At 38.1% G+C, this 25,144-nt stretch overlaps 1 protein-coding gene across 1 annotated transcript in view; it reads left to right on the forward strand.

Annotated features, from left to right (window-relative positions):
• Positions 1–25,144, forward strand: part of LOC126058170 (kelch repeat and BTB domain-containing protein 6-like) — a 129,665-nt gene that overhangs the window by 14,872 nt on the left and 89,649 nt on the right. The gene's annotated exons all lie outside the window — the stretch shown is intronic.

Genomic DNA, 25,144 nt, shown 5'->3' on the forward strand with positions numbered 1-25,144 from the left:
GTGCGTAAGAGTTCCAATCTCCCCACAACTTTGCCAGCATTTGTTGTTTTCTGATTTTTGGATCAGTGTCGTTCTTGCCAGGGTAAGATGGTATCTCATTGCAGTTTTGATTTGCACCTCTCTAATGATCTCCAGCATCTCTTCAAGCTTTTGTTAGCCACCTGACTGTCTTCTTCGGTGAAGTGTCTGTTCATGTCCTTTGTCTTTTTGTTGTTGAGGTGTTGGAGTTTTCTATAAATTTTAGAGATTAAATCCTTGTTGGATATATCATAGCCAAAAATTTTTAACCAGTCTGCAGGTTCTCTTTTCACTCTTTTTGAGAAGTTTTTTGATGAGTATAATGCTTAATTTTTCAGAGGTCCCAGTTATCTATTTTATCCTCTGTTATTTGTGCATTTTTAATTATGTTTGGTATTCTATTTATGCCATATATTAGGGCCACTAGCATTGTCCCTATTTTTCTTCTATGATCTTTAAAGTTTTAGGTTTTACATTTAGGTCTTTGATCCATTTTGAGTTAGTTTTTGTGTATGGTGTGAGGTATGGGTCCTGCTTCATTTTTCTGCAGGTGGATATCCAGCTTTGCCAGCACCCTTTGTTAAAGAGACTTACTCTTTCTCGTTTAATGGACTTCGACCCTTTGTCAAAGATCAGCTGTCCATAGGTGGACGGATTTACTTCTGGACTGTCAACTCTGTTCCATCGGCCTATGTATCTGTCATTGTACCCGTACCAGGCTATTTTGACTACCATGGCTGTTTAATAGTTTCTGAAATCAGAGAGTGGGAGGCCTTCTACTCTGTTCTTCTTCAATAATGCTTTACTTATCTGGGGTCTCTTTCCTTTCTATATGAAGTTGGTGATTAGTTTTTCCACCTCTTTAAAGAATGTTGTTGGAATTTCGACTGGGATTGCATTGTAGATAACTTTGACTAGTATTGACTTCTTTACAATGTTGAGTCTTCCTATCCATGAGAATAGTATGTTTTTCCATTTATATAGGTCTCTTTTGGATTATTGCAGTAGTGTTTTGTGGTTTTCTTTCTAAAAGTCTTTTACGTCCCTAGTTAGATTTATTCTTAAGTATTTTATCTTTTGGGGGGGGCTACATTTCTGTTGTAAATGGTATTGTTTTCCTGATTTCCCTCTTGGAGTTCTCTTTGTTAGTGTAGAGGAATCTAACTGATTTTTGTATTTTGATATTGTACCCTGCCACTTTGCTGAATCCTTCTATTAGTTCCAGTAGCTTTCTTGTGGAATCTTTGGGATTGTCTCTGTATAGGATCATATCGACTGTGAATAGGGATAGTTTTACTTCTTCCTTACCTATTTGGGTTCCCTTTATTTCCCTTTCTTGCCTTATTGCTCTAGCTAGGGCTTCCAGTGCAGTACTGAAGAGGGATGATGATAATGGGCACCCTTGTCTAGTTCCCATTCTCAAGGGGGATACTTTGAGTCACTCTCCATGGAAAATAATTTTTTTTTTTATATTAACTTTTATTGAGCTTCAAGTAAACGTTTACAAGTCAAGTCAGTCTGTCACATATAAGTTTATATACATCTTACTCCTTACTCCCACTTGCTCTCCCCCTAATGAGTCAGCTCTTCCAGTCTCTCCTTTCCTGACAATTTTGCCAGCTTCAAACTCTCTCTATCCTCCCATCCCCCTTCCAGACAGGAGATGCCAACACAGTCTCAACTGTCCACCTGATATAATTAGCTCACTCTTCTTCAGCATCTCTCTCCTACCCACTGTCCAGTCCCTTTCATGTCTGATGAATTGTCTTCGGGAATGGTTCCTGTCCTGTGCCAACAGAAGGTTTGGGGACCATGCCCGCCGGGATTCCTCTAGTCACAGTCAGACCATTAAGTATGGTCTTTTTGTGAGAATTTGGGGTCTGCATCCCACTGATCATCTGCTCCCTCAGGGGTTCTCTGTTGTGCTCCCTGTCAGGGCAGTCATTGATTGTGGCCGGGCACCAACTAGTTCTTCTGGTCTCAGGATAATGTAGGTCTCTGGTTCATGTGGCCCTTTCTGTCTCTTGGGCTCTTAGTTGTTGTGTGACCTTGGTGTTCTTCATTCTCCTTTGCTCCAGGTGGGTTGAGACCAATTGATGCATCTTAGATGGCCGCTTGTTAGCATTTAAGACCCCAGATGCCACATTTCAAAGTGGGATGCAGAATGTTTTCATAAGAGAATTATTTTGCCAATTGACTTAGAAGTCCCCTTAGAGCATGGTTTCCAAACCCCTGCCCTTGCTCCGCTGACCTTTGAAGCATTCATTTTATCCTGGAAACTTCTTTGCTTTTGGTCCAGTCCAATTGGGCTGACCTTCCATGTATTGAGTGTTGTCCTTCCCTTCACCTAAAGCAGTTCTTATCTACTAATTCATCAGTAAAAAACCCTCTCCCTCCCTCCCTCCCCCCCTCGTAACCACAAAAGTATGTGTTCTTCTCAGTTTATACTATTTCTCAAGATCTTATAATAGTGGTCTTATACAATATTTGTCCTTTTGCCTCTGACTCATTTCGCTCAGCATAATGCCTTCCAGGTTCCTCCATGTTATGAAATGTTTCACAGATTCGTCACTGTTCTTTATCGATGCATAGTATTCCATTGTGTGAATATACCACAATTTATTTACCCATTCATCCGTTGATGGACACCTTGGTTGCTTCCAGCTTTTTGCTATTGTAAACAGAGCTGCAATAAACATGGGTGTGCATATATCTGTTTCTGTGAAGGCTCTTGTTTCTCTAGGGTATATTCCGAGGAGTGGGATTTCTGGGTTGTATGGTAGTTCTATTTCTAACTGTTTAAGATAATGCCAGATAGATTTCCAAAGTGGTTGTACCATTTTACATTCCCACCAGCAGTGTATAAGAGTTCCAAGCTCTCCACAGCCTCTCCAACATCTATTATTTTGTGTTTTTTGGATTAATGCCAGCCTTGTTGGAGTGAGATGGAATCTCATCGTAGTTTTAATTTGCATTTCTCTAATGTCTAATGATCAAGAACATTTTCTCATGTGTCTGTTAGCTGCCTGAATATCTTCTTTAGTGAAGTGTGTGTTCATTTCCTTTGCCCACTTCTTGATTGGGTTGTTTGTCTTTTTGTGGTTGAGTTTTGACAGAATCATGTAGATTTTAGAGATCAGGCGCTGGTCTGAGATGTCATAGCTGAAAATTCTTTCCCAGTCTGTAGGTGGTCTTTTTACTCTTCTGGTGAAGTTTTTAGATGAGCATAGGTGTTTGATTTTTAGGAGCTCCCAGTTATCTGGTTTCTCTTCGTCATTTTTGGTAATATTTTGTATTCTGCTTATGCCTTGTATTAGGGCTCCTAGGGTTGTCCCTATTTTTTTTTCCATGATCTTTATCGTTTTAGTCTTTATGTTTAGGTCTTTGATCCACTTGGAGTTAGTTTTTGTGCTTGGTGTGAGGTATGGGCCCTGTTTCATTTTTTTGCAAATGGATATCCAATTATGCCAGCACCATTTGTTAAAAAGACTATCTTTTCCCCAATTAACTGACACTGGGCCTTTGTCAAATATCAGGTGCTCATATGTGGTTGGATTTATATCTGGGTTCTCAGTTCTGTTCCACTGGTCTATGTGCCTGTTGTTGTACCAGTACCAGGCTGTTTGGACTACTGTGGCTGTATAATGGGTTCTGAAATCAGGTAGAGTGAGGCCTCCCACTTTCTTCTTCTTTTTCAGTAATGCTTTGCTTATCCGAGGCTTCTTTCCCTTCTATATGAAATTGGTGATTTGTTTCTCTATCACCTAAAAAATGACATTGGAATTTGGATCAGAAGTGCATTGTATGTATAGATGGCTTTTGGTAGAATAGACGTTTTTACTATGTTAAGTCTTCCTATCCATGAGCAAGGTATGTTTTTCCACTTAAGTAGGTCCTTTTTAGTTTCTTGTAGTAGAGCTTTGTAGTTTTCTTTGTATAGGTCTTTTACATCCTTGGTAAGATTTATTCCTAAGTATTTTATCTTCTTGGGGGCTACTGTGAATGGTATTGATTTGGTTATTTCCTCTTCGATGTTCTTTTTGTTGATGTAGAGGAATCCAAGTGATTTTCGTATGTTTATCTTATAACCTGAGACTGCCAAACTCTTCTATTAGTTTCAGTAGTTTTCTGGAGGATTCCTTAGGGTTTTCTGTGTATAAGATCATGTCATCTGCAAATAGAGATAATTTTACTTCCTCCTTGCCAATCTGGATGCCCTTTATTTCTTTGTCTAGCCTAATTGCCCTGGCTAGGACTTCAAGTACAATGTTGAATAAGAGCAGTGATAAAGGGCATCCTTGTCTGGTTCCCGTTCTCAAGGGAAATGCTTTCAGGTTCTCTCCATTTAGAATGATGTTGGCTGTTGGCTTTGCATAAAAAAAAAAAATAGATGCCCTTTATTATGTTGAGGAATTTTCCTTCAATTCCTGTTTTGGTGAGAGTTTTTATCATAAAAGGGTGTTGGACTTTGTCAAATGCCTTTTCTGCATCAATTGATAAGATCATGTGGTTTTTGTCTTTTGTTTTATTTATGTGGTGGATTACATTAATGGTTTTTCTGATATTAAACCAGCCTTGCATACCTGGTATAAATCCCACTTGATCGTGGTAGATTATTTTTTTGATATGTTGTTGAATTCTATTGGCTAGAATTTTGTTGAGGATTTTTGCATCTATGTTCATGAGGGATATAGGTCTGTAATTTTCTTTTTTTGTAATGTCTTTACCTGGTTTTGGTATCAGGGAAATGGTGGCTTCATAGAATGAGTTGGGTAGTATTCTGTCATTTTCTATGCTTTGAAATACCCTTAGTAGTAGTGGTGTTAACTCTTCTCTGGAAGTTTGGTAGAACTCTGCAGTGAAGCCGTCCGGGCCAGGGCTTTTTTTTGTTGGGAGTTTTTTGATTACCGTTTCAATCTCTTTTTTTGTTATGGGTCTATTTAGTTGTTCTACTTCTGAATGTGTTAGTTTAGGTAGGTAGTGTTTTTCCAGGAATTCATCCATTTCTTCTAGGTTAGCAAATTTGTTAGAGTACAATTTTTTGTAATAATCTGATATGATTCTTTTAATTTCAGTTGGGTCTGTTGTGACGTGGCCCTTCTTGTTTCTTATTCGGGTTATTTGTTTCCTTTCCTGTATTTCTTTAGTCAGTCTAGCCAATGGTTTATCAATTTTGTTAATTTTTTCAAAGAACCAGCTTTTGGCTTTGTTAATTCTTTCAATTGTTTTTCTGTTCTCTAATTCATTTAGTTCAGCTCTAATTTTTGTTATTTGTTTTCTTCTGGTGTCTGATGGATTCTTTCGTTGCTCACTTTCTATTTGTTCAAGTTGTAGGGACAGTTCTCTGATTTTGGCTCTTTCTTCTTTTTGTATGTGTGCATTTATCGATATAAATTGGCACTGCTTTTGCTGTGTCCCAGAGGTTTTGATAGGAAGTATTTTCATTCTCGTTGCATTCTATGAATTTCCTTATTCCCTCCTTGATGTCTTCTATAACCCAGTCTTTTTTCAGGAGGGTATTCTTCGGTTTCCAAGTATTTGATTTCTTTTCCCTAGTTTTTCTGTTATTGATTTCTAGTTTTATTGCCTTGTGGTCTGAGAAGATGCTTTGTAATATTTTGATGTTTTGGATTCTGGAAAGGTTTGTTTTATGACCTAATATGTGGTCTAGTCTAGAGAATGTTTCATGTGCGCTAGAAAAAAAGTATATTTTGCAGCAGTTGGGTGGAGAGTTCTGTATAAGTCAATGAAGTCAAGTTGGTTGATTGTTGTAATTAGGTCTTCTGTGTCTCTATTGAGCTTCTTACTGGATGTCCTGTCCTTCTCCAAAAGTGGTGTGTTGAAGTCTCCTACTATAATTGTGGAGGTGTCTATCTCAATTTTCAATTCTGTTAAAATTTGATTTATGTATCTTGCAGCCCTGTCATTGGGTGCGTAAATATTTAATATGGTTATGTCTTCCTGATCAATTGTCCCTTTTATCATTATATAGTGTCCTTCTTTATCCTTTGTGGTGGATTTAAGTCTAAAGTCTATTTTGTCAGAAATTAATATTGCTACTCCTCTTCTTTTTTGCTTGTTGTTTGCTTGATATATTTTTTTCCATCCTTTGAGTTTTAGTTTGTTTGTGTCTCTAAGTCTAAGGTGTGTCTCTTGTAGGCAGCATATAGACGGATTGTGTTTCTTTATCCAGTCTGAGACTCTCTGTCTCTTTATTGGTGCATTTAGTCCATTTACATTCAGCGTAATTATAGATAAATAAGTGTTTAGTGCTGTCATTTTGATGCCTTTTTATGTGTGTTGTTGACGATTTCATTTTTCCACATACTTTTTTGTGCTGAGACGTTTTTCTTAGTAAACTGTGAGATCCTCATTTTCGTAGTGTTTGACTTTATGTTTGTTGAGTTGTTATGTTTTTCTTGGCTTTTATCTTGAGTTATGGAGTTGTTATACCTCTTTGTGGTTACCTTAATATTTACTCTTATTTTTCTAAGTAAAAACCTAACTTGTAATGTTCTATATCGCCTTGTATCACTCTCCATATGGCAGTTCTGTGCCACCTGTATTTAGTCCCTCTTTTTGATTATTGTGATCTTTCACATTTTGACTTCAGTGATTCCCTGTTATGAGCATTTTTTTTTTTAATTAATCTTAATTTGTTTTTGTGATTTCCCTATTTGAGTTGATACCAGGATGTTCTGTTTTGTGACCTTGTGTTGTGCTGGTATCTGATATTATTGGTTTTCTGACCAAACAATATCCTTTAGTATTTCTTGTAGCTTTGGTTTGGTTTTTGCAAATTCTCTAAACGTGTTTATTTGTAAATATCTTAATTTCGCCTTCATATTTCAGAGAGAGTTTTGCTGGATATATGATCCTTGGCTGGCAGTTTTTCTCCTTCAGTGCTCTGTATATGTCGTCCCATTCCCTTCTTGCCTGCATGGTTTCTGCTGAGTAGTCTGAACTTATTCTTATTGATTATTCCTTGAAGGTGACCTTTCTTTTCTCCCAGTCTACCTTTAAACTTTTCTCTTTATCTTTGGTTTTGGCAAGTTTGATGATAATATGTCTTGGTGTTTTTCTTTTTGGATCAGTCTTAAATGGGGTTCGATGAGCATCTTGGATAGACATCCTTTCGTCTTTCATGATGTCAGGGAAGTTTTCTGTCAGCAGATCTTCAACTATTTTCTCTGTGTTTTCTGTCCTCCCTCCGTGTTCTGGGACTCCAACCACACACAAGTTATCCTTCTTGATAGAGTCCCAGATGATTCTTAGGGTTTCTTCATTTTTTTAAATTCTTTTATCTGATTTTTTTTCAGCTATGTTGGTGTTGATTCCCTGGTCCTCCAGATGTCCCAGTCTGCATTCTAATTGCTCGAGTCTGCTCCTCTGACTTCCTATTGCATTGTCTAATTCTGTAATTTTATTGTTAATCTTTTGGATTTCTACATGCTGTCTCTCTATGGATTCTTGCAACTTATTAATTTTTCTACTATGTTCTTGAATAATCTTTTTAAGTTCTTCAACAGTTTTATCAGTGTGTTCCTTGGCTTTTTCTGCAGTTTGCCTTATTTCATTTGTGATGTCTTGAAGCATTCTGTAAATTAGTTTTTTATATTCTGTATCTGATAATTCCAGGATTGTATCTTCATTTGGGAAAGATTTTGATTCTTTTGTTTGGGGGGTTGTAGAAGCTGTCATGGTCTGCTTCTTTATGTGGTTTGATATGGACTGCTGTCTCCGAGCCATCACTGGGAAACTTGTTTTTCCAGAAATTCCACTGACTGGGATGCTGGCTCCAGGCTCCGAAAACAGTCGCTGCTTCCCCGTATTTGTTTTCCGTCTCTAAATCTGTGTTTGTTGTTCAGGGTTCATAGATTGTTATGTATGTGATCAATTCACTTGTTTTTCCGAGTCTTTGTTGCAAGAGGGATCCGGGGTTGCGTCTACCTAGTCTGCCATCTTGGCCCCGCCTCCCGGGAAATAATATTGGTTGTTGGTTTTGTTTGTATGCCTTTTATTATATTGGGGAATTTCACTTTTATCCCTATTTTGCTGAGAGTTTTTATCAGGAATTGGTGTTGGACTTTATCAAATGCTTTTTCTGCATTTATTTAGATGATGATGTGATACTCTTCCTTTGTTTTATTTATGTGGTGGATTACATTGATAGTGATTTTTTAATGTTGAAGTACCCTTGTATACCTGGTATGAATTCCACTTGGTTACAATATGCTGTTTTTTGATATGCTGTTGAATTCTACTGGTCAGAATTTTTTTGAGAATTTTTGTATCTATATTCATAAAGAATATTGGTCTATAATTTTCTTTTTTATTGATGTCTTTGCTGGGCTTTATTATCAGGGTTATGTTGGCTTCATAGAATGAATTCAGGAGTATTCCTTCCTTTTCCATGTTCTGGAATAGTTCGAATAGTACTGGACCCTTGTGGCATCATGGTTAAGCACTACAGCTGCTAACCAAAAGGTCGACAGTTTGAATCCACCATGCACCCCTTGGAAACTGTGTGGGGCAGTTCTACTCTGTCCTATAGGGTTGCTATGAGTTGAAATCAACTCAACAGCAATGGTTTTTTTTTTTTTTCTGAATGTTTGGTAGAATTTTCCAGTGAAGCCATCTGGCCAGAATTTTTTGTTCCTCAGTTTGTGTTAGGTTACGTAGATAGTTTGTTTCTAGAAATTTGTCCATTTCTTCTCAGTTTTCTAATTTGTCATAGTTTAATTTTTCATAATATTCTGTTATGATCCTTTTTACTTCTGTTGCTTCTGTTGTAATGTCACCCATCCTATTTCTTATATGGGTTATTTGCATCTTCTCTTTCTTTTCTTTTGTCATTTTGGCCAGTGGTTTATTTATTTTATTGATCCTTTCAAAGAACCAACTTCTAGTCTTGTCAATTGTTTTGATTATTTTTCTGTTTCATTTACTTCTGCTCAAATCTTTATTATTTCCTTTCTTCTGGTGGCTGTGTGCTTCTTTTTCTGCTCTTTTTCTATTTGTTCAAGTTGTAGTGTTAAGGTATTCATTTTGGCTCTGTCTTCTTTTCTTATACGTGCATTTATTGCTATCAACTGACCTCTAACATTGCCTTTGCTGTGTCCCAAAGGCTTTGGTATGTTGTTTTTATTCTCATTTGATTCTAGGAATTTTTTAATTTCATTTTTAATTTCTTCTATTACCCATTGGTTTTTAACCAAGGTGTTTTTCAGTTTTAATGTATTTGATTTTTTCCTGGCTCTTCTTGTTATTGATTTCTAATTTTATAGCATTGTGATTACAGAATATACTTTGTATTACTTCAGTATTTTAAAATTTATTGTGGCTTGCTTTGTGGTATAAAATATGGTCTAGTCTGGAGAATGACCCATGTGGTTTGGAGAAGAGTGTGTACTGTGCTGCTATTGGATGGAGTATTCTGTATACGCCTATTAGGTCAAGTTGGTTGACTGTGTTGTTTAGGTTTTCTGTATCTCTGTTGAGTGTTTTCTAGTTGTCCTTCCTTCATTGAAAATGAGGTATTAAAGTCTCCCAGTATTATTGAGGAATTGTCTATTTCTCTTTTCAATACCGTTAGGGTATGTTTTAGGTATTTCGGAGCTCTGTTGTTGGGTCCATAAATATTATGGCTATGTCCTCTTGGTGGATTAACCCTTTAGTAATTATGTAGTGCCCTTCCTTTTCTCTTATGATGAATTTTGCCTTAAAGTCTATTTTATCAGGGATTAATATTGCCACTCCTGCTCTTTTTTGGTTATCATTTGTTAGATTTTTTTTTTTCCATTCTTTGATTTTTGTCTTATTTTTATGTTTGTGTCTAAGGAGTATCTCTCGTAGGTAACATATTGATGGGTCATATTTATTATTCATTCTGCCACTGGTGCATTTAAGCCATTTACATTCAGTGTGATTATCCATAGGTGTGAATTTAACTGCTGTTATTTTGTCACATTTTTTCTTTCATTTTCTTTCTTTTTTTGATGGTGTTGATGGTTTCTTTGTTCCACTTACTTTTCTGTATGGAGTTTTCTTTGTTTATGGATTTCCTTTTCATTTTCTTCATTGTCATTGATTTTTTGTTAACTGAGTCTTTATAATTTTTTTCTTTTTTCTTTTGGTGAGTAGGTTTATTAGATTTCTTTGTGATTACCATGGAATTTACCTTTATGTTCCTAAGTTTAAACAGTCTATTATATCTTGATATGACCTTGATTTCTTCTCTATAGGGAAGTTCTATAAGTATGCCATTTATCCTGCCTTTTTATTTTGAAGTCGTTGTCATTTACACGTTGATGTCTCTGGTTTCCTGTTTTTAGTCTTGTAGCTTTATTTTGTTTTTGGGAATTCTTTATCCGGGCTGGTATCTGGGTGATGCTGTCATGTGTCTTAATCTCAGGGCATTTTCTGATGTTGGTTCTCTGTCCAAAGGACTCCCTTTTATATTTCTTGTAAGATTGGTCTTGTTTTTACAAATTCTCTTAATGTCTGTTTATTTGGAAATGTTCTAGTTTAACCATCATATATGAGAGACAATTTTGCTAGATACATAATTCTTGGTTGGTAATGTTTTTCTTTCAGGGCTTTATGTATGTCATCCCATTGCCTTCTTGCCAGATGGTTTTTGCCAAAAAATTAGAGTTTAGACTTATTGGTTCCCCTTTGTAGGTGATTTGTTTTTTCCGAGCTGCTCTCAGGGTTCTTTCTTTGTCTCTGGTTTTGGAAAGTTTGATTATGATATGTCTTATTGACTTTCTTTTGGCATCTCTCTTGTATGGGGGTTCTTTGAGCTTCTTTGATGGATATTTTATCATCTTTCATGATATTAGGGAAGTTTTCTGCCCGCAAACTTCAAAAATTCTCTGTGCTTTTTTTTTCTCTCCTCCTTGTCTGAAATTCCAATCACATGTAAATTATTCCTCTTGATAGTGTCCCACATAACTCTTAGGCTTCCTTCATTTTTCGTCATTCTTTTTTCTGATTGTTCCTCAAACAAATTAGTGACAAGGGATTTGTCTACCATTTCACTGATTCTGTCTTCCACTGATTCAATTCTACTCCTATGTCCTTCCATTGAGTTATCTATTTTTGAAATTTTATAGTTGATCTTCTGGATTTCTAGGTGCTGTTTTTATATGGTTTCTACTTGTCTATTTATTTTGTTCTTGTATTATTTTCCTGAATCCTTGTAGAGTTTTGTCTGTGTTTTCCTTGATGTCTTTCTTGGTCTTGGAGGATCCTGTATGTAAGTCTTCTGAATTCCTTATTGGGTAGTTCCATTACCGTTTCTTCCTCAGGAAGGTTTTTTGGCCCTTTATTTTGGTCACTTGCTTGAGACATCTTCTCCTGCTTCTTATGTGATTTGATATTGTCAGTTGTCTCCAAGGCATTAAGGTGTTATACTTATTTATTGATTGATTGTTTGTTTGCTGCATCCTGATTTTTTGTTTTGTTTTTTTTGATATATCTGGGTGGGTGGGGTGGTGTGATATGCTGGTCCCTAGTCTGGCAGCACTGAAGTGCTTACCACTTGGCTCTGGGTAGATAGACCAGTGGCTGGCAGTGTGGGCACAAATCTCTGTTCACTGGTTGTACAGGGCAGCTGAGGACAGGCTTGGTGGGTGTTGGCCGCTGTCTGTCATTGGTCCAGTGGCATGGGAGCAGGTGATGGCCCGCTCTGAGTTGGGTTTGGTGGGTGTGGTGGGGGAGTGGGACCATGGGAATGTGTTCTCCACTGCTTGGGAGTGGGTGGGTCAGTTCGGGGGGGTGCATGGTTGTCAGAGCAGTCTCGTGTCTCTAGAAGGGGTGGGTTGGGAGGGGCAGGGGCAGGCTGGTGGGGTTGCCAGATCAGTCCTGTTCCACTTGGGGTGGGGCGGGTCAGTGGGTGGGGATGCCAGAGTGGGTGGGTGGAGTTGCAAAAGTGGGCCCATGCTGCTCAGAGGGGTAGGGAAAGGGTTGGGGAAAGGGGCAGGCAGACTAGGTCACCAGAGCAGTTCTGCACCACTAGGATGGCCAGGGCAGGGGGCATGGCTGGGTGGCTGGAAACACCACAGCTGCTGCCAGGTGGAGGGTGGTGGTTGGGGTTGGGTGGGGGGAGGGGAAGAGGGGCTCAGTCTGTGTCCTCAGTGATTGGGGGCTTCAGGGAGGAAGGGTTCACGCCTCTAATTACCAGGAGGATGGGGAAGGGGGAGCATGCTCCTCAGGTCACTGGGCAAGGGTTCCTGGGCACTTTGCATTGGCTGCAGCCAGCAATCAGACCCAGCCCTGATCAAATGCAAGGAGGCGGGTTGTCCATGGTCTGGTCAGGTGGAGGACTTCCCACTAACATTCTGCAGATCTATCCCTCCATGTGCGTCACCCACCCCAATGGGCATGGACCCCCACTGGCAAGCTCCCTGTCTGTGGGTCCCAGCTCCCCTGCTGCTCCTTGGACGCCGGGATACCGGGAGCTCTTGCCCTCCCTCCTGCACCCATCCCCCCAGTCCTGCTTCATGTCCTTTTCACCCTGCTTCACTCTGGGTATGTCAATACTGTTTCTCTGTGTCCTGTTGGGAATTCTGTGAAGTTGCCTTTCTGTGCTCCTCACCTGGGATCACTGTTGGCTTTGTCTCAAGTTTACCATGCTGTGCTGGGTCTGCTAGCAGGCACCTTCTGCTCCATATCTCTCCTTATTCACTGTTTTTGATCAGTTTCTTCTTCCAGTTGGTGTTTGATCTAATTCTTTACCCTTTCAATTGATGTCCAGGGTTCCAGGATTGTCATCTGTATCTGTTTCACTTGGTTTCTCAGGTCTTTGCTGTAGGAAGACAGCAAGACGTGTCTGACTAAGCCATCGTCTTGGCTCCTCCTTGCATCTTGTCTTGATTAAATAAAGCATCAAAGATTATCTATACTTGCATCCTAAATTATGACCAAAGTCTTATCTCAACATTACATTGAGTAGTCCAGTTTCACAAACAGAAAGAAATGAGCACTGAGAAATGACTTGGTATGATCAATGGCTGCATTAATTATCTTAAACAATAAAAGTCACTTCTTGAAAAATAATAAAAGACATCAGAATTATAGGTTAATGATGAAAACTGGCAATTTCTTAGAGTAAACTATGTTATGTACCAACAACCCAGTATATTCTGTGCCTGGATTATCTTTCTGGTGCTGTGATATATTTACATATCATTAATAATTTGCAAATAAGTAAATACATATCTCCCTTTTTATTGAAGCCCAGCCCATTAGCCACTATAGTCTCCTCAAAACTTAGTTTCTTGCCCCGTTCTTTAACTCAGCTCAGGTTAATTATGGTATATTCAGGATGCACATATAGTGTGATTTTTTTATGTTTGTGAAAACCTCAAAAAAGCTACCAGAGAACATTTTTTAATACTTGCTTAAACCCTGGTGGCATAGTGGTTAAGAGCTACAGCTGCTAACCAAAAGATCAGCAGTTTGAATCTACCAGGTGCTCCTTGAAAATGCATAGGGTTGCTATGCGTCAGAATCAACTTGACAGCAATGGGTTTTCTGTCTACCATGTGACTGAACTTTTATCATTATACTTTCCATTATGAATAACCATACTCATTTTTAAAACACAGATAAACAGAACTTGTTTTCATCTAGAACCCTAACCTCTGCCAGTAAATGAAAAGTAATACTTCAGTAGTTATGTTTCTTTTTCTAATTTGATAATCTGTGTAAGACTCCATCCTCTGTTTCACTTCTACTAAATCTCCTGTATATGGGGGCACTGGTGGTCAGTGGTAGAATTCTCACCTTCCCTGTGGGATGCCCAGTTTCAGTTTCTGGCCAATGTACCTCATGTGCAGCCACCACCCATCTATCAGTGCTGGCTTGAGTGTTGCTAGGACACTGAACAGGTTTCAGTGGTGCATCTAGACTAAGATGGACTAGGAAAAAAGGCCTGGTAATCTAATTCCAAAAATTAACCAACGAAAACCCTATGGATCACAATGGTCTGAGCTACAACAAATTATGGGGCTAGTGCAGGACTGGACAGCATTTCCTTCCATCGTGCATGGGGTCACCATGAGTCAGGTCTGACTCCACAGCAGCTAACAGCAATGACAAATCTCCTATAAGCTTAAAGACAAAATTTTCAATATGTGCTGTGACTGGGTTCTCCATTTTCTAAATTGAAGCAGCTCTTCTGTGCTTGATTAATACTATACTGTACCTGTTGCCATTGAGTTGATTCTAAAAGTGACCCTATAGGACAGAGTAGAACTGCCCCATAGGGTTTTCAAGGAGCACCTGGTGGATTCAAACTGCCAACCTTTTTTGGTTAGCCAGCTGAATGCTTAACCACTGTACCACCAGGGCTTCGTGCTTGTTTAGTATCACACCCCATTGCTTTATTTCTTGTAAGGCCCTTGTCACATGTTGGAATTATCTGGTTTATTGATTTGTTTATGCTGTATTATCTATTATCCACTAGAATGTACACTCCATCACAAGAGGAACCACGTCTATCTTTTTCAACAGGTGCTAACCTAGTGCTAGAAGCCATTCATACTTATGAATATTTGTTGAACTAAGAAATAAATGGATGTGTTTGATAGATACATGATAGTTTTGGTGAAGGGCAAGACAGTATAGAACACTGGGGAAGCCAGCACAACTTGTACAAGCAAAGTCATGGAAGCTCATAGACACACCCAAACTCCCTGAGGGACCAAATTACTGGGTTGAGGGCTGTGGGTTCCATGGTTTCAGAGAACATCTAACTTAACTGGCATAACATCAGTTTATAAAAAAAAGTTCTACATTCTACTTTGGTGAGTAGCATCTGGGGTCTTAAAAGCCTGTGAGTGGCCATCTAAGATACTCCATTGGTCTCCCACCTCAGAGCAAGGGAGAATGAAGAAAACTAAAGACACAAGAGAAAGATTAGTCCAACGGACTAATGGACCACAACTACCACAGCCTCCACCAGACTGAGTCCAGTACAACTAAATGGTGCCTGGCTACTACCACAAAAATAAATATATAAATAAATGGATGTGTTTGGTGCTTTTGCATTCATATGGCAAATACTTGCATTTATAGCTCTCATCACTTTGTCACTTTTCCACCTCTAAGGGAGAGTTATTATTGAACTATTTTGTTGACATACCAATCTCTAGAGCTATGGGGTAATTCTGATAAACATATTCTATCAGACAACCAAACACAAAATATTTTCAATTATGGAATATTGATTCTATTATAAATCACATTTCTCACACTATAGGAGAATTGAGAGAACTGTTCTTGATATCTCTTATGAAGATGGCAGGAAATTAGAAAGAAAACACAAATCTGTCCAAGCCAATAAAAGCAACAAAGCAGCATCACTCACGTCCCCACTCCCAGGCCTTTCATATTTCCTCCAAGTTTCTCTACTTTTCCGCAGCACCTGTGAATTCAGTGAATTTTCTGTCCCAAGTTTGTAAGGACATTTTGAAAGGTAAGAATGTTTTTAAAAAGTAATTGTTGGAAAAGAAAGAACTCTGAAGAGCTCTGTTACAACCTAAGTATTTCCCCTTTTTCTCCTCCTTGCCTGTTGCTTAAATTTCATGTAGAATTAGCAAATGATGAGTTTTACAAAAATTGAGGTTTGCTTTGAAAAGATTCCAAATCAGGTACTTCCCCACCCTCCTCACCCACACTTCTCCTCCCACATTTTAAGGACAGGAACTGAGAAGGGTTTTATCAAACTAGGTTGGTCATCACAGAAAACTCATTATTATGAGTTCAATAAGACAGAGTTTATCTGGGCCATTCACCCAGCCATGAATGTAGCTTAAAAAAGGCAGTGTTTATTGTGTAATGGTAGATAGCCTAAGGGGGTTTTACTTGTAGATTATACTGCATTTTCTTTTCTGTAGTTTTGGTCACATGTATTAGGGAGAGTCAGTCACCATCATACACAGTGGCATCATTAGGGTTGGTGTTGCATGGTGCAATAACTCATGGTGTCACCTCCCCACCCCCATGGACCTCCTCCCAAACCAGACCATGCAGAATCCTTAGTAATATTTTTTGTAGTAATGTTACCCGTAAATCGTAATTCCTGTATATCACTGAAAGTAAAGGCAGTAGTAGTGACATAAACAACTAGCAATATCAGAATTACAGCTTTAAATTATAATATCATACATATAGCTTAAGTGTATTTACATTTACAGTTTCATGTGGTTAAAGTGAAAATTTAAAGTAAGAAAACAATAAAATTTGAAGTAGAAATATTTAAGAACTATATCAAAATGATGTTCATTTTAATGTTAAACTTTACCGTTACACAAGAAACAGTAATGGATTAGGTTTGCATAATCAATAACAGCCCAAATAATGTAGAAGTTGTAGACCAATGCATATGGGAATATATTCGTAAATGAAATAATACCATAAAAATAAAAAGGAACAAATACACAAGCATTTCAGCACTTAGTGAATATCTCGACTAAATCAGAACTGTCCTTTCCTGGCCTTCAAAGCTATGAACTTGTGAATGACTTCATCAAAATTAATGCGTTTTCACCAACTCACCTTTTAATGTGTCACTATTTTTTAAAACCATAATTTAAACTTAAACCCTGAAAATTTCATTAAAGTCAGATATATATTTGCAAGACAGTGACATTTTTAAAGAAAATTTTGAGAAGACTAAAAATTTTTTAAAACCTGAATTTAAGATTTAAGTTATATTTCTAAACACATATCAAGAAACACAGCATTTCCCCACTTCATGTTTTAAATTGTCAACTTCTCTATTTAGTTATTAAAGAGTTGTACAATCCACAATTGTTATACTTGTGTAACCTGACCCTACAAACACCAGTAAATTTCCACTAGTCCTTAAAATAGCCCAAGCCAGACTTGGCCCACCCTGCATGTGCAGAAGGACCAGCTATGACCACTAACTGACTTCAACAGAGGACGCAGCAACAGGTGGAATGAACCAGAAGGAAAATCAGCACCTGGACCCTATTCCAAAGCGAGAAGTCTGAGAAGAACCATGTCACCTCCTGTTTCCTGGCCTACCTTCTAGAATTTTCCCTCCCAGTATACCTGCATGGCCACCATCTTTCTGCCCAAATCACATATAAGCCCTGCTTCTGCATAGCTCAGGGAGCTGGATCTGAGGAGCTTCTTCCTGTCTCCCTGCTCTGTGCATTGCAATAAAGTTACTTTCTCTTTCTAAAAGACTGGTGTCCAGATAATGGACAAGCCTGAGTGCACTGGACAAGGACTCACCTTCCCAGGTTTGGTAACACATGTAAGTGATACGTGATAACTATAGTTGTAAATTGTTTAAATATAGTATTTCTTAGATTATATGAATACTAACAACAAAATTGTTTTATAAAACCTTTCTACATTGAATTACAGTATTATTATATACAACATTACTAGTAACCGAGCCGAAGACTTTTATTTTTCTCCTTTTCCTTTAAATACTACCTCATTATCGATATAGGTTTACTAATGCTAGTTACCACAGTATTGTAGCTAAAACACCAGAAAATTTAACAAAATCAGAAACTATAAAAACACCAGCAGCAACAAAAAAAACACTGGGGCGCATGCCTGGGGCGCATGCTGATGAAACCACACGATTCCAAGCATCATTGTAACTGGATAAAAACGACAGCTCTGACTGGAACACATTAGAAGATCAAAAAAATAAATTAGCATGGAGTTTTAGACTTGTAGGTATATTGATACTTGTAAGCTGGGCTTATGAAAAAAACTTTTGTTATAACTACAGGGATATTTTTATACAAAATAATAAATTTCTGCTGAAACACTGCACAATAATTTTATAGGCAGTCATTTTGGTGTCACCTCCTCTGTCAGTGTCACCCAACCTGGTTCCCGCCCAGTGGCGTATCTAAGGTATTGTAAGGGTCCTGGGTGTGTGGTGCCACTGAGCAGTTTCTATTAACCCAGCAGGGCCCAACGTCCTTCCTCAAGCATGGTAATGTGTTAATTAAAAAATTAATGAGCTTGACTTGTATTTTTGAGCTGATATTATGGTAAAATTATCTAAAAGAGGATGTTAGATGTTTGGATAGGGGCTTAATTTCAGTGCTTGCCATACTATTCATTTTCTGAAGATAAACCATTAGCCATACTGGGTTAATAGAAACTGCTCAGTGGCGCCACGAACGCAGGACTGGTGCGATACCTTCCATATCTGCCATACTTGAGTTACGCCTCTGCCCACACCCTCCTAGTGATGCCACTGACCATAAAAAAACAAAAAAAAACAAACAAAAAAAAACCCTAGTGATGCCACTGACCATACAAGATTCCAGTTCCAAGGTGTAGCCTATCATAAATACTTCACTACATCCTTCCTTGTGCAATTCTGAATGCTTTTCTCATAAAATAGTTGCAAGTAAAAAAGAAAGAAAAAAGAGAACAGTTGTTGAGTCAGTTCTGACTCATGGCAACCCCATGGGTTGTACAGTATAAGCATGTTTATACTGAACCCTCCTGAAGCAGATCGCCAGGTCTTTCTCCCTCTGAGTGGTTTCCAACCACCAACTTTTTTGTTAATAGGCGAATGCTTAACCTTTTGCACTACCCAGGAACTCCAGTGGTTACAATAACCAAAACCAAACCCACTGCTGTTCAGTTGCTTCTGACTCCTAGAGACCCTGTAAGACAGAACAGAACTGCCTGTAGTCTTTATGGAAGCAGGCTGCCACATCTTTTTCCCATGGAGCAGCTGGTGCGTTGGAGCTTTTGGCATGATAAAAGCAGTAATTACTTCAATGGATTCAGCAATCTTAAGATAATAAACAGTGAAGGGGTGCTGTCAAGAGAACAAAGGCCATGATAAGGACGGGCAGTACACAGGATAGGGTCAAGAATGCAGATTTTGGTATCAGAAACTTTGGGTTTCTACATTTAATTTCTGTATTTGCAAGAACTTCATTTTAGTCTTCTACAAATCTCTACGCTTTTTAAAATTCTTTAAATAAGCACTGAATGTACACAATAGGTTAGATGTCAAAACCTTGTAACAGCTAAACCTACATATCTGTCTATTGTTAAAAACTGAAGATGGAAATGGAAATCCCAGTGATATGGAGGGTTTTGCCAGGGGAGTATCAGGTACCTAGTTACCGAAATCTTTCAACAAATGCTTGATGTTGCAACTGCTCTCTGCTTTAGAAGTTTAGATATTCAATCATTACCACAGCTTTACGTGGCTGGGCTTGGGAACCGCATTAGTTTCCTAGAGCTGCCAGAAAAAATTACCACAAAACTGATGGCTTGAAACAAGATAAATTTATTCTCTCATAATGCTGGAGGCCAGAAGTCCAAAATCAAGGTGTCTGTAGTGCCACACTCCCTGTGAAGACTCAAGGGGAGAACTCTTCCTTGACACTTCCAACTTCTGGTAGCTTTTTGTGTTCCTTGGCTTGTGAAAGCATCGCTCCAATTTCTGACTCTGTCTTCAAATGGCCTTTCCTTCTGTGTGTCTCTGTGTCTTCTCCTTATGAGGACATAAGTCATTGGATTTGAGACCCAGCCTAAATCCAGTAAGAAATCCTTAACTACTTACATATACAAAGACCCTATTTCCAAGTAATGTCACATTTACAGTTACCAGGGATTAGGACTTGGACATATCTTTTGGGGGACTCCATTCAACCCACTACAGTGTACTGAATCAGATTAAGCAAACCCTCAAGAATTCAGTGTATAACATCCAGAATACTGATGTATTAATTTACAATTAGAAAATACAGTTTTTGAAAAGATTCAATAGCCACTGGTATTCCCTGACAAGTATATATGCTTGTGGTCAAATCTTGAGAGATGAATTACCATCAGAAGGTTGCTTATCAGAAGGTTGCTTAGTGGCCATGAAATCAGAGTTCACAGAGTGAGTTGGATGATTTTAATGGCTACTGTTAAGGCAATGTGGTAGGCAGGCAATTTGCTTTCACTGTAGGGTTAGACACTAATGGACAGCTTCTCAGGACAGAGCTGGAGCTACAATGATCATTACAGCATGACCAAGTCTTTCCTAAGCTTCCATGCTGGCCCACCTCCCTCTCCACTCTGACTTCCACATAGCTTTTTTTCCTTCCTCCTCCCCCCCACCCCCCACATTATTTCTATAGTTATTTCATTATCTTGAACCAGATTGATAGTCAGATTTTATACTGGAACACTCTCCCCACTTTTTTTTTTTTATTATGGTAAAATATGTACAGGTAGTGCCTGAATTAGGATGGGATTCTTTTCATTATTATTACACTTATTTTCAATATCTCTATAAATCCAATCTTTCTTTGTCATTGAGGGTTGGAAACATTACATAGAAACTTACATGTTTAATGTAGTACATAGTACACATTACTAAAGATAAGATGTACCAAAAACAACAATAAAAAACCCAGATCATTGAAAGTGCAGTTCATTGTAACTCATATGTCATAAGTCAGAGACTACCTGTACATATAATTTACAATATTAATCCATTTTTGTTAATAAAGCATTCTCTTATCTTTTCATTTAATTTTGTAAACAAGCAATATGCTGACATAGTTCAACTTTTTTTTTTTTTTATTGTGCGTTAAGTGAAAGTTTACAGTTCAAATTAGTTTCTCATACAAAAATTTATACACGGTTTTATGTGACCCTAGTTGCTCTCCCTATAATGTGACAACACACTCCTCCTTTCCACCCTGGATTTCCCGTGTCCATTCAACCAGGTCCTGTCCCTTTTGCCTTGTCATCTCACCTCTGGACAGGAGCTGCCCATTTAGTCTCTTCACGAGTATCATTTTATGTCTTACAGTCCAGTCTAATCTTTCTCTGAAGAGTTGGGTTTGGGAATGGTTTCTGTTCTAGGCTAACAGACAGTCGGAGAGCCCTGTCTTTGGAGGTCTCTCCAGCCTCAGACAATTAAGTCTGATCATTTTTACTAGAATTTGAGTTCTGCACCCCACCCATCAGGGATTCTGTATTGTGTTCCCTGTTAGGGCTGTCATTGGTGGTAGCCAGGCACCATCTAGTTCTTCTGGTCTGAAGCTGATGGAATCTGGTTTATGTGGCCCTTTCTGTCACTTGGGCTAATATTTTCCTTGTGTCTTTTGTGGTCTTCATTCTCCTTTGTTCCAGGTGGGTTGGGAACAATTGATGCATCTTAGATGGCTGCTCGCTAGCTTTTAAGACCCCAAATGGGATGCAGAACATCTTAAAAAACTTTGTTATGCCAATTGACCTACATGTCCCCTGAAACCATGATTCCCAGACCCCCGGCCCTGCTACTCTGTCCCTTGAAGTGTTTGGTTGTATTCAGGAAACTTTTAAGCTTTTGGTTTAGTCCAATTGTCATGACTTCCCCTGTATTGTGTGTTGTCCTTCCCTATACCTAAGAAAATTCTTATCTACTATCTAGTTAGTGAATACCCCCTTCCTTTCTCCCCACCCTTCTAACCATCAAAGAATGTTTGTGTTTAACCTTTTCTTGAGTTCTTATCATAGTGATTTCATACAATCTTTATCCTTTTGCAACTAATTTCACTCAGCATAATGCCTTCCAGATTCATCCATGTTATGAGATGTTTCGCAGATTCGTGATTGTTCATTATTATTGCATAGTATTCCATGGTGTGAATATACCATAATTTGTTTACCCAGATTATGTCTGTTGATGGGCACCTAGGTTGTTTCTACCTTTTTCTATTGCGAACGGTGCTGCAGTGAACATGGGTGTGTGTATATCTATTTGTGTATTGGCTCTTATTTCTCTCGGATATATTCTAAGGAGTAGAATTGCTCGATCATGTGGTACTTCTGGGAAATGCTGGTGGCGTAGTGGTTAAGAGCTACGCCTGCTAACCAAAAGGTCAGCAGTTCAGACCCACCAAGCGCTCCTTGGAAACCCTGTGGGGTAGTTCTACTCTGTCCTATAGGGTGGCTTTGAGTTAGAATTCACTTGATGCCAACGAGTTTTTTTTGTTTATGGTACTTCTATTTCTAGCTTTTTAAGGAAGTGCCAACTTGATTTCCAAAGTGGTTGAACCATTTTACACTCCCACCAGCAGTGTATAAGTGTTCCAGTCTCTCCACAACCTCTCCAACATTTATTATTGTGTTTTTTTGATTAATGCTAGTTTTTTATTGGGGTGAGACGGTATTGCATTGCAGTTTTGATTTGCACTTTTTTTTTTTAATGGCTAATGATCGTGAGCATTTCCTTATATATCTGGGAGCCGCTTGAATGTCTTTGGGGAACTGCCTGTTTGCCCATTTTTAAATTGGGTTATTTGTCTTTTTGTTGTTGAGGTTTTGCAGTATCTTGTAGATTTTAGAGATTAGATGCTGATCGGATTTGTCGTTGCCAAAATTTTTTTCCTGGTCTGTAGGTTGTCTTTTTACTCTTTTGTTGAAGTCTTTTGATGAGCATAAAAAGCTCCCAGTTATCTAGTTTCTCTTCTGGTGTGTGTGCATTGTTAGTTATGATTTGTATTCTGTGTATATTGCTCCTAGCATTGTCCCAATTTTTTCTTCCATGATCTTTATTGTTTTAGGTTTTATATTTAGGTCATTGATCCATTTTGAGTTAGTTTTTGTGCATGGTGTGAGATATGGGTCTTGTTTCATTTTTTTGTAGATGGATATCCAGTTATGCCAGCACCATTTGTTAAGACTGTCTTTTCCCCAATTAATGGACTTTGGGGGTTTGTCAAATATCAGCTGCTCATAGGTGGTTGAAGTTATGCCTGGATTCTCAATTCTGCTCCTTTGGTCTTTGTACCTGTTGTTGTACCAGTACCAGACTGTTTTGACTACTGCAGTGGTATAATAGGTTCTAAAATCAGGTAGTGTGAGGCCTCCCACTTTGTTCATCTTTTTCAGTAATGCTTTATTTATCCGGGGCCTCTTCCCTTTTCATATGAAGTTGGTGATTTGTTTCTCCATCTCATTAAAAATGGATTGGAATTTGGATACGGATCGCATTGTATCTGTAGATCACCTTGGGTAGAATAGACATTTTCACAATGCTGTCTTCCTATTCGTGAGCAAGTTGTTTTTGCACTTATAGTAGGTCTCTTTTGGTTTCTTGCAGTAGTGTCTTGTAGCTTTCTTTGTATAGGTCTTTTACATCTCTGGTTAGATTTATTCCTAAGTATTTTATCTTCTTGGGGGCTATTGTAAATGGTATTGATTTGGTGATTTCCTCTTCGAAATTCTCTTTGTTGGTGTAGAGGAATCCCACTGATTTTTATATGTTATCTTATATCCTGATATTCTGCTGCAATCTATTAGTTCCACTAGTTTTCTTGTGGATTCTTTGGGGTTTTCTGTGCATATGATCATATCATCTGCAAATAGAGACACTTTTACTTCTTCCTTACCAATTTGGATGCCCTGTGTTTCTTTATCTAGCCTGATTGCTCTGGCTAGCACTGCCAGCACAATGTTGAATAAGAGTGGTGATAAAGGGCATCCTTGTCTGGTTCCCATTCTCAAGGGGAATGCTTTCAGACTCTCTCCATTTAGGATGATATTGGCTGTTGGCCTTGTATAAATGCTTCTTATTATGCTGAGGAATTTTCCTTCTATTCCTATTTTGCTGAGAGTTTTTTTTTTTTTTATCATGAATGGGTATGAGGCTTGGTCAAATGCCTTTTCTGCATCAATTGATAAGATCATATGGTTCTTGTCTTTTGTTTTACTTATGTGATGGATTATACTGGTTGTTTTTCTAATGTTGAACCATCTCTGCATACCTGGTATGAATCCCACTTGGCCATGGTGGATTATTTTTCTGATATGTTGTTGAATTCTACTGGCTAGAATTTTGTGGGGTATTTGTGTCGATGTTCATGAGGGACATTGGTCTGTAATTTTCTTTTTTGTGATGTCTTTACCTAGTTTTGGTATCAGAGTTATGCTGGCTTCACAGAATGAGTTTGGGAGTATTCCATCCTTTTCTATGCTCTGAAATACCTGTAGTAGTAGTGATGTTAACTCTTCTCTGAAAGTTTGACAGAATTCTCCAGTGAAGCCGTCAGGGCCAGGGCTTTTTTTGTTGTTGTTGAGAATAATTTTATTTTCAATCTCTTCTTTAGTTACAGGGTTATTTAGTTGTTCTACCTCTGTTTGTATTTGTTTAGGTAGGTAGTTTCTAGAAATTTGTCCATTTCCTCTAGGTTTTCAAATTAAAGTACAATTTTTCATAGTATTGTTGATTCTTCTAATTTCAGTTGGGTCTGTTGTGATATTGCCCATCTCATTTCTTATTTAGGTTATTTACTTTCATGTTTTTCTTTTGTCAGTTTGGCCAATGGTTTATCAATTTTGTTGATCTTTCCAAAGAACCAGCTTTTGGTCTTTATTGTTTTTCTTCATTTATTGAAGAGGTTCTTCTTCCCCCATTGAATGGACAAAAATCAGTTGACCATTAATGTGTGGGTTTATTTCTGGACTCTCAGTTTCATTCCATTGGTCTATGTGTGCATTATTATACCCGTACCAGCCTCGTTTGATTACTTTAGCTGCATTGTTTTTTAAAATCAGGAAGTGAGTCCTTTTACTTTGTTTTCCTTGTTCACACTGCTTTTGCTATTCAGGGCCTCTTGCCATTCCACATAGTATTTTAACTATTGTAGTTTTTAATATTGAAAATAATACCCCCCCAGTTACAGGGGTATTTAGTTGTTCTACCTCTGTATTTGTTTAGGTAGGTAGTTTTTCCCCCAGCATTTATAAAAGCTGCATTAAAAAAGTACTCTTGGCTGTTTGGATTGTGCTTATTTGAATATGATGTCATCCAGAGAATGGACTTTGTGGATCCAGGAATCATACAGTTACTCCCATACACTCAGTGTTAACATGTTTAGAAAAAAAAAATCCAAACCTATAGTGGTCATGGGTGAGGGTGAAAAATAATTGGAAATTTGATTTTTTAAAACTTATTTCCCTATTTTTATAATAAAAATGTAATTTTTATAATCTAACATTATATATATATACCACACATTTATACATGCACACATAAATAAGAGATATGTAATAAAAATAACAAATACTTTGGAAAAAAAATCCGGGTAAGTAAAAGCTGATATGTTGT

Source organism: Elephas maximus, chromosome 14, assembly GCF_024166365.1.
Source record: "Elephas maximus indicus isolate mEleMax1 chromosome 14, mEleMax1 primary haplotype, whole genome shotgun sequence".
Classification (NCBI taxonomy): Eukaryota; Metazoa; Chordata; class Mammalia; order Proboscidea; family Elephantidae; genus Elephas; species Elephas maximus.